Source organism: Silene latifolia, chromosome 2 (assembly GCF_048544455.1).
Source record: "Silene latifolia isolate original U9 population chromosome 2, ASM4854445v1, whole genome shotgun sequence".
In the NCBI taxonomy this organism is placed as follows: Eukaryota; Viridiplantae; Streptophyta; class Magnoliopsida; order Caryophyllales; family Caryophyllaceae; genus Silene; species Silene latifolia.
The window spans coordinates 134,999,492-135,009,360 of record NC_133527.1 but is presented as its reverse complement, the minus strand read 5'-3'; the positions used below and the strand labels follow the sequence as shown (position 1 = coordinate 135,009,360).

The 9,869-nt window shown below is 41.2% G+C and overlaps 1 non-coding gene across 1 annotated transcript; it reads left to right on the top strand.

Annotated features, from left to right (window-relative positions):
- The first annotated feature begins 679 nt into the window (after positions 1 to 679).
- On the top strand, positions 680 to 786 carry LOC141645680 (small nucleolar RNA R71). Its single transcript, XR_012545157.1, has one exon. It is a non-coding gene; the product is annotated as a small nucleolar RNA R71 (small nucleolar RNA).
- Positions 787 to 9,869: the final 9,083 nt, after the last annotated feature.

Below are 9,869 nucleotides of genomic sequence, written 5' to 3'. Positions count from 1 at the left end.
TTGTTGATTCTTTTGCATTTGGAGGACCGCTTTTTGGACATCAAAACCTTGGTCATTTTGGTGATTGTATGGATTTTGATTTTGGTAACCTTGGTTTTGATTGTAAAAGGGTCTTTGATTTTGGTTTCTCATGGGTGGTGGAGTGTATGTTGTTTGAGGGTTTTGAACATTTTGGCTTTTGTATGAGAGATTTGGATGGAACTTGGTGTTTTCATTGTAAAAATTTGAATAAGGGGTACCACTTTTGTAAGCTTGGAAAGCATTAACTTGTTCGGTTGTTCCCCTACACTCACTTGGGTCATGACCCAAAGTTCCACAATTCTCACATATCCCACTTGGGATTGATGAGGATGCCGTCATGGCATTGACATGATGCTTTGATGATTTTGAGTTTTCCTCAAGTCTAGCCATAGCTTGTTCAAATTTCAAGTTGATTGTGTCAATGTGAGCACTAAGTTGAGCACCCAATTGAGTAACGGAGTCCACTTCATACTTTCCTCCTCTAGTAGCCTTGCGAGGTCTACTATATTGTGAATTATGGACCGCCATTTCCTCAATCTTGTTCCATGTTTGATTGTCATCAACTTCGGTGAACATTCCATTTGATCCCATATTGAGAATGTTCCTTGAATCTTCATATAAACCATTCCAAAATTGTTGTACCAAAAACCATTCGCTAAGTCCATGGTGAGGACATGAGCGACAAACACCTTTGAACCGCTCCCAAGCTTCATACAAAGATTCTTCATCCCTTTGCTTAAAACCCGTAATTTGAGCTCTTAGCATGTTGGTCTTTTCCGGTGGGTAGAATTTTTGTAGAAAGCTAGAGCCAACTTCTTCCAAGAATCTATTCCAAGGGTGGCCTTATCAAGGCCCTTCAACCATTGCTTTGCGGTGCCGATTAACGAAAAAGGAAATAAGACCCATCTAATTTGGTCTTGAGTCACGCCCGTTTGAGAGATAGCATCACAATAATCGCAAAAGGTTTCCATATGAGAATGAGGGTCTTCACTAGGCATCCCCCAAATTGGCTCCTCTCAACTAATTGGATGAAGGCGGACTTGGCAATAAAATTTCCGGTTAGATGTTGCGGTGTAGGAGTACCATTTGGTAGATTCTCCTCGGTGGGTATAGAGTGTGACGAGAATTTAGGCATTGTAGGTGGATTTTGTGGGATATTGTGTAATGGGTTCTCTTCTCCTTCTATTGCGAAAGGATTGACAAACTCACTAGTGGGTTGAACAACTTCACCAACACCTCTCAAATTCCTCCTAACAAGTCTCCTATTATTCGTCAAGGTTCTTTCGATTTCACGGTCAAAAGGTAACAAATCACCTTGTAACCTTCTAGACATGCAAAATATCAAACAACTCAAAAACAATTAGAACAAACCTTGAGGAGTTTTACTTCCCAAGGTGAAAAAGACACAACTAAAAACAATAAAAGAAATCTTAAATCAATTAAACACCGTCCCCAAGAACGGCGCCATTTTTTATCGAGGCCATTTCGTGTTCACAATTAAGTATATGTGGTCGTTGGTCAATGGTCGATACAAAACACAATTTATACTTCACAAACAACTCTACAATTAGTAAAGAGGCAAGTAAAGGTCGGATCCCAAGGGACGGGTATTGAAATGAGAATTCTATTGTAACTAGTAGTGTCTAGGGGGTGTCACAAATTGGGTTGATGTAGAAGGTTACTAAACTAAAATAACAATGAAAATAAACTAGCAAGATGAATAAAATAAGGGGTGTAAACAATTGATTAAAGGCACTAGGGTGTCATGGGATCATAGGGGATTCATGGGATATGATCATACAAACATGTTCTCAAATTATAAGCAAGCAATTATTGTTGTGATGGATTGAGTTGGGTTATGTCTTACAATCCTAGGAAAGTTTGGGTCCCGGAGCCGAATCGATTAGATTGTACAACACCTACAAGTCGACTTAATCTTTCCTACTCAACACATGCATGGTCTAACAAGACTCGAGTTGGGTTATGTCTTACAAGTCTCATTGAAAAGATAGGAGATGATAGTAAATGCAAGGATTCATAGGCTTAGCATTTCATCAAATATAACATGTGCATGTATTAAGATCAAAACAAGCAAGCAAATAAGATATGAAAGCATATTGATTTAAGCATGAATTATTCCCCATGTTGGTTTCCCCTAATCACCCATTAAACCCTAGCTAAGAGACTACTCACTCATTATCATGTTGATCATGCTAGCAAGGTTGTCAATCATACCAACAATATGAAACATGATGAATAAATGAAAGTAATTAGCAATAATTAAAAAGGGATTAAGAGATAATGATTCCAAAATAATAATGCAAAGAATAATAGAAGAACTTGATGATTGATGGAAGGTTGTCAATCTCCCAATAAACCCAATAATCTTCTAATTACCCAAAATAAAGGAAGAACAAGAGAGAGATTGAAGAACTAAAACTTGGATTAAAACTTGATTAATACTTGATTACAATATTGAAGAGAGATTTGATTAATATTAACTACTCTAAATATTGATAAGAAGAACATGCTCCTCTAATTAGACTAATGGGGTATTTATAGTGAAAATTAGGGAGGATGCATTAGGGTTAACTAAGGGCTAAACTAGTAATTACACTTTTTAGGTTGAGCAAGGAGGACCCGATATTTTCTGAGAGAAGGGCTTCTCTTTTCGTAGCTCGAAGAATGAAATCCGTGCTGTGCAGGAATCCGTGCGGATTAGAGTCGGGACGGCCGGATTTGGGCTGTGCAATCCGAGCGGATTCAGAAGAGGGACGCTCGGATTGTTGAGGGGGAATCCGAGCGGATTCCAAGGAGGGACGCTCGGATTGTGCTGGCTGGACGGGCAGATTGTCTGCAATCCGTTCGGATTGTTGGTCAGCGTCAATTCTTCTTCTTTTCTTCCCTTTTCTTCGTAAATTCCTTGGGGATTTCCTTGGGGACGCAAGGATCCTTTCTCAACATTGTTCTTCTACTATAATATGTACAAAGGCCTTCTAGTCTTGTCTCTTCTTGATGCTTGGTCATTGAATACAATCAATTTAGCCTCGTTTTGCCATGAAAATGCAAGATTCTTACTCCTTTCCTACCAAGGGATCAAAATCTCAAAGAATATGCAAAACAAAGAACTAAAGATAAGAAATGACCCAAATAGGCACTAAAAAGCATGGAAACAATGGTAATTCGGGGGCTAAATATGCGCCAATTATGGTCACATCAATTACCTATTTATCGTTATTGTTAATTCAATGGTAATGAGTAGCTAATTTCCCTTGGCTAAGACTATAGGGGATCCATAATCATGAGGGAACAGTAATCGATTTATTGGGTTAATGCTAGTATAGTCTTTGTTGGTTAAATGCTACAATTAACTTTAACCGCCAAATTGAGTCGACGCAATTAGACCTTTAATTCTTAGTGATCCTTGACCTGGACCGAAAGGTTGGAAAAGGCGAGACTAGTAGCGAACAATAGGGTATTGCAGTGAGGGCGAAAGTTAAGCTGTTTACGCTTTAGGGTGAATTAAGGACCGAAAGGTGACGTTCGCTACCCCTTAGACCATTTTTGCATTGACCTGAGACCTAGATTACTTGACTAAATGATTATGGTGAACCGTCTGTCTTAGCTGTTTCTCTTTATCTGCTTGATTGCTTCCTTTTAATTTCCTCTTCCTTTTTCTTATTAGTTTAGACTATCACATTTAAAAAACCCCCAATTGGTTACCTTGACAACTTAAATTAAGCTGACAATTTCCTACCTCTCTGTGGATTCGACCCGACTTCCCTAGCTATATTAGTTAGAGCCAGTTGGTATTTTTGACAGGTATACGACTGACGTGTCAAATTTTTGCGCCGTTGCCGGGGAGGTGGTGAAATTTTGTTGCTTTAATTAAGTTGTCTCTCGTCTCAAGGAATTTATTCCTTGAGGCCGATCTCATTTCTGCAAAATTTTGATTAGTTTTGCAGGTTAGTTATTGCTTTGAAAGTTTATTTGCCAGGATGCCCACGATTACGGAGCATAAAGAGCCATGTGGTAGATGTGGCATGGAAGGGCATGACCCTATCTTATGCATGGAAAGTGTTGAGCGCGTTCTTGCCCTATCGAAATACAAGCGGGAGTTCCTTTCTCTCAAATTTGTATGAAGAAATAAAGAATGTTTTCTACTCTTCTGCGCCAAGATGCAGCCGGCCTCTCCTTCTGCAAGTGAAGAAATTGCTGAATTAAAGTCCATTATGATGAGTATATCCCGGCAGTCTGAAACGGTCATATCGGAATTGAAAGAACAAGTCGCGTAGTTAACACTCGCGAAAGACCAAACCAAGCTTCTTCCAATATGTAATCCAGTCAGTGCGATGAATTTTGAAAATGACCTTACTCATGAAGAGGACGAGGTTTTGATAGCTAAAGATACCCAGGACGACGATCTAGATGAATTCTTAATCGAAATACTTGCAGCGTGTAATCAAGATACTCGATCGAGTGATTTCTCCACTCGATCGAGTGAATCAATTCATCCCATCACTCGATCGAGTGAAATTATTGGTCGATCGAGTGGTGCACCATCTGCTGTTGGTCGATCGAGCGATAAAAGCACTCGATCGAATGAGTTTGCTGCAGGAATCACTCGATCGAGTGACAAAACTGGTCGATCGAGTGAGACAGAAGAAGAAAATGGTCGATCGAGTGGTATAAGTACTCGATCGAGCACTTTTAATGGCAGAGATCCTATTTTGCTATCAAATGCCGCTACCGTGTCATCTCCCCCTGCTGTGGAGACGTCACGCATTGATAAAGGTAAAGGAAAAGCTGCGGGTCCACTCGTTGCTACTAGGGTACCCTTTCCAGGCCGTCTGAAGGACGCAAAGATCAAGCAACAGTACGGTAAGTTTGTGGAAGTTTTGAAAAGCCTCCAGGTAACTGTCCCTTTTCTCCGAACTTGTTACTCAAGTGCCCACTTACGCTAAGTTTATGAAAGATATTGTGACGCGTAAGAGAAATTTGAGTGAATTTGAGACGATTTCATTTATGGAAGAGTCTAGTAATTTGCTTTTAAACAAGGCCCCTCCAAAAATGAAAGACCCGGGCAGCTTTTCTATTACTTGTGTTATAGGCAACATGGTTATTGATAAGGCCCTTTGCGATTTAGGTGCCAGTGTCAGTGTCATGCCCCTTCCTGTCTGCAAGAAACTGAAGATGAGTCATTTTAAAGTGACTAACATTACCCTACAGATGGCTGATAGATCTGTTAGGAGGCCCTTAGGTGTCTTAGAGGACGTGCCTGTGAAAATAGGCAAGCTCTTTATTCCAAAGAGATTTCATTGTTTTAGATATAGTGAGGACACCGGACCCAAATTATCTTAGGAAGACCATTCCTTTTTGTACAGGTGGGCTGTTATTGATGTCGACAAGGGCGTCGACTCTTGCGAGAGGGGATGACGCTATCACATTGATCTGCTTGAGACTTTAGCTCGCCCAATGATAGAGGACACTTGCTATTCGGTTGATATTATTGACGAGTCTATTTATGACTTCCGGTCGGGTTCTTTTATGAAGGACCCACTAGAAGCCTTTATGATTTTTGATGAGTGTGCAGATAGCCCAGACGACGATGACGCTGCGTTGGAATTGCTTGTTGATTTGGATGAGCATGAGGGAGAGCAAGTGGAACAAATGATTAACACTCTTTGGTCCATTGAGGTAAAAGTATCGGAACGTAAGCCTCTCCCTTCTCATCTTAAATATGTTTTCTTAGACGATACAGAGCAATATCCAATCATTGTTAGTGCCAAGCTTAATGATGATCAGCTGACTTCTTTGTTAGCTGTACTTAAGAAAAACAGGAAAGCAATGGGTTATTCACTCGACGATATCACTGGGATTAGTCCCGATATTTTTATGCACATGATAGAGTTGGAGGAGGATCACAAACCTTGAGACACAGGTCAGGTCGGTACTTGGTGAACAGGAAGATGCAGGATGTTGTGATGGCTGAGGTAATGAAGCTGCTGGATGCATGTATTATTTATTCTGTCGGTAATTCTAAATGGGTGAGTCCAGTACATGTAGTCCCGAAGAAAGGAGGGACAACTGTTGTTAAGAATGAAAAGAATGAATTAATACCTACTCGAGTAGTGACTGGTTGGCGGATGTGCATAGATTACAGACAGATGAATGCCGCCACTAAGAAAGATCACTTTCCCCTTCCTTTTATTGATCAAATGGTAGAAAGGTTAGCTTCACATAAATTTTTCTGCTATTTAGACGGGTATTCAGGGTTCTTTCATATCCCTATCCACCCAGACGATCAGGCCAAGACTACATTTACTTGTCCTAAGGGCGTTTTTGCGTATCGCAGAATGCCTTTTGGCTTGTGTAATGCCCCTGCCACCTTTCAAAGGTGCATGATGGGGATATTTTTTGAGTATATTGAGTCTATCATGGAAGTTTTTATGGACGATTTCAGTGTATATGGAAGTGATTTTTCTAACTGTCTGTCTAACCTTGAGAAAGTGTTGCAGCGCTGTATTGAAGTTAACCTTGTGCTGAACTGGGAGAAGTGCCACTTTATGGTCAACGAGGGAGTTGTCTTAGGGCACTTAGTTTCTGATAGGGGAATAGAGGTTGATAAAGCAAAGGTGGAAGTGATTCAGCAATTACCACCTCCTGTTAATGTTAAGGGGGTGAGAAGTTTCCTTAGTCACACCGGCTTTTATCGCCGGTTCATTAAGGACTTCTCAAAGATTGCTAAACCACTTTCACAGTTGCTGCTTAAAGATGCCCCTTTTGTGTTTACTAATGACTGTCTTTCTGCTTTTAACAGGTTAAAGCAGGCTTTAGTCTCTGCGCCGATCATACAGCCTCCCGACTGGGACTTGCCGTTTGAGATCATGTGTGATGCGAGTGACTATGCACTGGGAGCGGTGCTAGGCCAGAGGAAAGACAAAGCTTTGAGTGCTATCTACTATGCGAGCCGAACTCTGGATGAGGCTCAAGTGAAGTACACTACCACTGAGAAAGAGCTGTTAGCTGTAGTTTATGCCTTAGAAAAGTTTCGTACTTATTTAGTTGGGTCAGAGGTCACTGTTTTTACTGACCATGCAGCTTTGAGGCACCTCCTTGATAAGAAGGAGGCTAAACCACGACTACTGAGATGGATACTCCTTCTTCAGGAGTTTGATTTGCAGATTAAGGATAAGAAAGGAGCTGAGAACGTTGTAGCTGATCACTTGTCGCGGCTGATGCGACAAGAAGGGGAAGATTCTCTACCTATTGATGATTCTTTTCCTGACGATACTTTAATTGCTGTTATATCGTCTATTGTTAACCAAGAACCTTGGTATGCAGATATAGCTAACTTCGTTGTCGTGGCAAGGCGCCGCCTGACCTTTCTCATCCACAGAGGAATCGTTTTCTGTATAACGCTAAGCAGTACTTTTGGGATGATCCTTACTTGTTTAAGGAATGTGCAGACGGTCTCTACAGATGGTGTATTCCGCAGTGGGAGACCAAAATAGTCCTGGAAGGTTGTCACTCCTCTTCATATGGTGGTCACCACGGTCCATCGCGCACCGTGGCTAAGGTACTTCAGTCTGGTTTTTACTGGCCTTCTTTGTTTGCTGACGCTAGGTCTTTTGTTTCAGCTTGTGATGCGTGCCAACGATCAGGGAACATTTCAAAGAGACATGAGATGCCACAAAACGGCATCTTAGAGGCTGAGGTGTTCGATGTCTGGGGCATTGATTTCCAAGGACCGTTCCCATCCAGTAAGGGTAACAGGTATATCTTAGTGGCTGTAGACTATGTGTCGAAATGGGTTGAGGCAATTGCCTCACCTCATTGTGATGCTAAGACCGTGATAAAGATGTTTAAAAAGATCATATTCCCCCGATTTGGTGTCCCTTGGGTCGTCATTAGTGATGGGGGAATGCATTTTAAAGAAAAGAAACTCACTTCTATTCTGTCTAAAGTTGGTGTCCAACACCGGCGAGGTTTGGGGTATCATCCCCAAACTAGTGGTCATGTTGAAGTCTCTAACCGCGAATTAAAAGATATCTTGTCTAAAATAGTTTCTAAATCACGGAAAGACTGGAGTCTTAAGCTAGATGACACATTATGGGCTTTTAGAACTGCCTTTAAGACACCAATTGGTGCATCAATTTATAGGCTAGTTTATGGAAAATCGTGTCACTTACCTGTTGAATTGGAATGTAAGGCCTGGTGGGCAATTCGTGAGCTTAATTATGATCCTAAGTTGTGTGGTTAGAATCGTCTTTTGCAGCTAGATGAGTTGGAAGAATTTAGGCTTAATGCCTATGATAGCTCGCGCATTTACAAAGAAAAGACGAAGAGATGGCACGACAAGAGAATCTTACCTCGTGAGTTTCATGTCGGGCAAAAGGTGTTGCTGTTTAATGACCGGTTGAGATTATTTCCTGGCAAGCTGAAGTCCAGATGGAGTGGTCCTTATACGGTGACAGCTGTTACCAAATTTGGATCCGTGGAGCTCGAAGATTCCGAGGGTCATAGATTCTAGGTGAATGGCCAATATGTGAAGCATTACCACGAGGCGAGTGAAGCAGACAACCGTGTTGAAGTCTTGTGCTTCGACGAGCTTGACGCGCCAGTTAATTGATGTCAGAAAGGTCGTGCGGGACCTCTTAAACCAGCGCTCTCCGGGAGGCAGCCCGGACTGTTTTATTGTACTTTTGTTGAACATTTTATTTTCTTTAGCTTTACGTTGAACTATAGACACTGTTTTACGAACTCCTTATATTTTTCTAGCTTTGGAATGCGTGTTTTGCAGGACACAGTACTCGATCGAGTGGTTTTAGGCTCGATCGAGCACTTTTTGGGGAAGCTTTCACTCGATCGAGTGATAATTGTCCTCGATCGACCAAAGTCAAATTCACGCTCACTCGATCGAGTGGTTTTTCACTCGATCGAGTCCTTCCAATTGCCAGATCACTCGATCGAGTCCTTCCAATTGCTCGATCGAGCGGTTATGCTTCCCAGCTGCTGTTTTTACGTCTATGGAGTTACTGCTTGACCTTCTTTGACCTCCCATGTTCATGGCCGGTTTGGGGAGGTCCCTCTTTATGACGTTTTGTAAGTTTTCCGGCTCCAGTTCTCCTTTTCCTTTTAGTTTGCATTTCTTTCCCTATTTTTGGTACAGTGAGGGCATTGTACGGTTTGGTTTGGGGAGGTATGCATCCATATCTATGTCCGTCTGCATGTTTTCCTGCATTTTCGATTGCACGTTTAATTATTTTTGCATGCATTGTTGTTTTAGTTAATTCAAAAATCATAAAAATTCAAAAAAAAAAAATCGAAAAATTCCAATAAATCAAAAAATTTTCATGTTTAATTTGAGTCGGAACGTTTGAACATTGACGCTACTTTGAATCCTTACTTGAGCCTGGCATATTCTTGACATTTAGTTGGCATGATTATGTGCATAATCTACGAGTTTTTGTTTCTCTCTTATCTGAACGAATAGACTTGATTCATTATGCCGGCAAGCTACATTACTCTGTCGAGTAAGGGTGAGTTGCGTTTTAAAATAGTTTCTGACCTGTTGGGTACTCGATCGAGTAACTTAGATACTCGATCGAGTAAGGGGGAACTCGATCGAGTACCTTAGCTACTCGATCGAGTAGCCGGTTTACGGGGAATGTTTTGACGGGTTTTGCTAATAACGCGAGTTTGATATAAAAGGTTTCTGTCAGTTTATTTAATCACTTTTAACCTTTCTAAACCCTTCAAAAGAAAAATGAGTTACGTAGTTCTCTCTCGTTGCGTTGTTGGCAAATCCCCAAGGCTAGGAGTGTCGGATCATCTTGTTCTTTGCA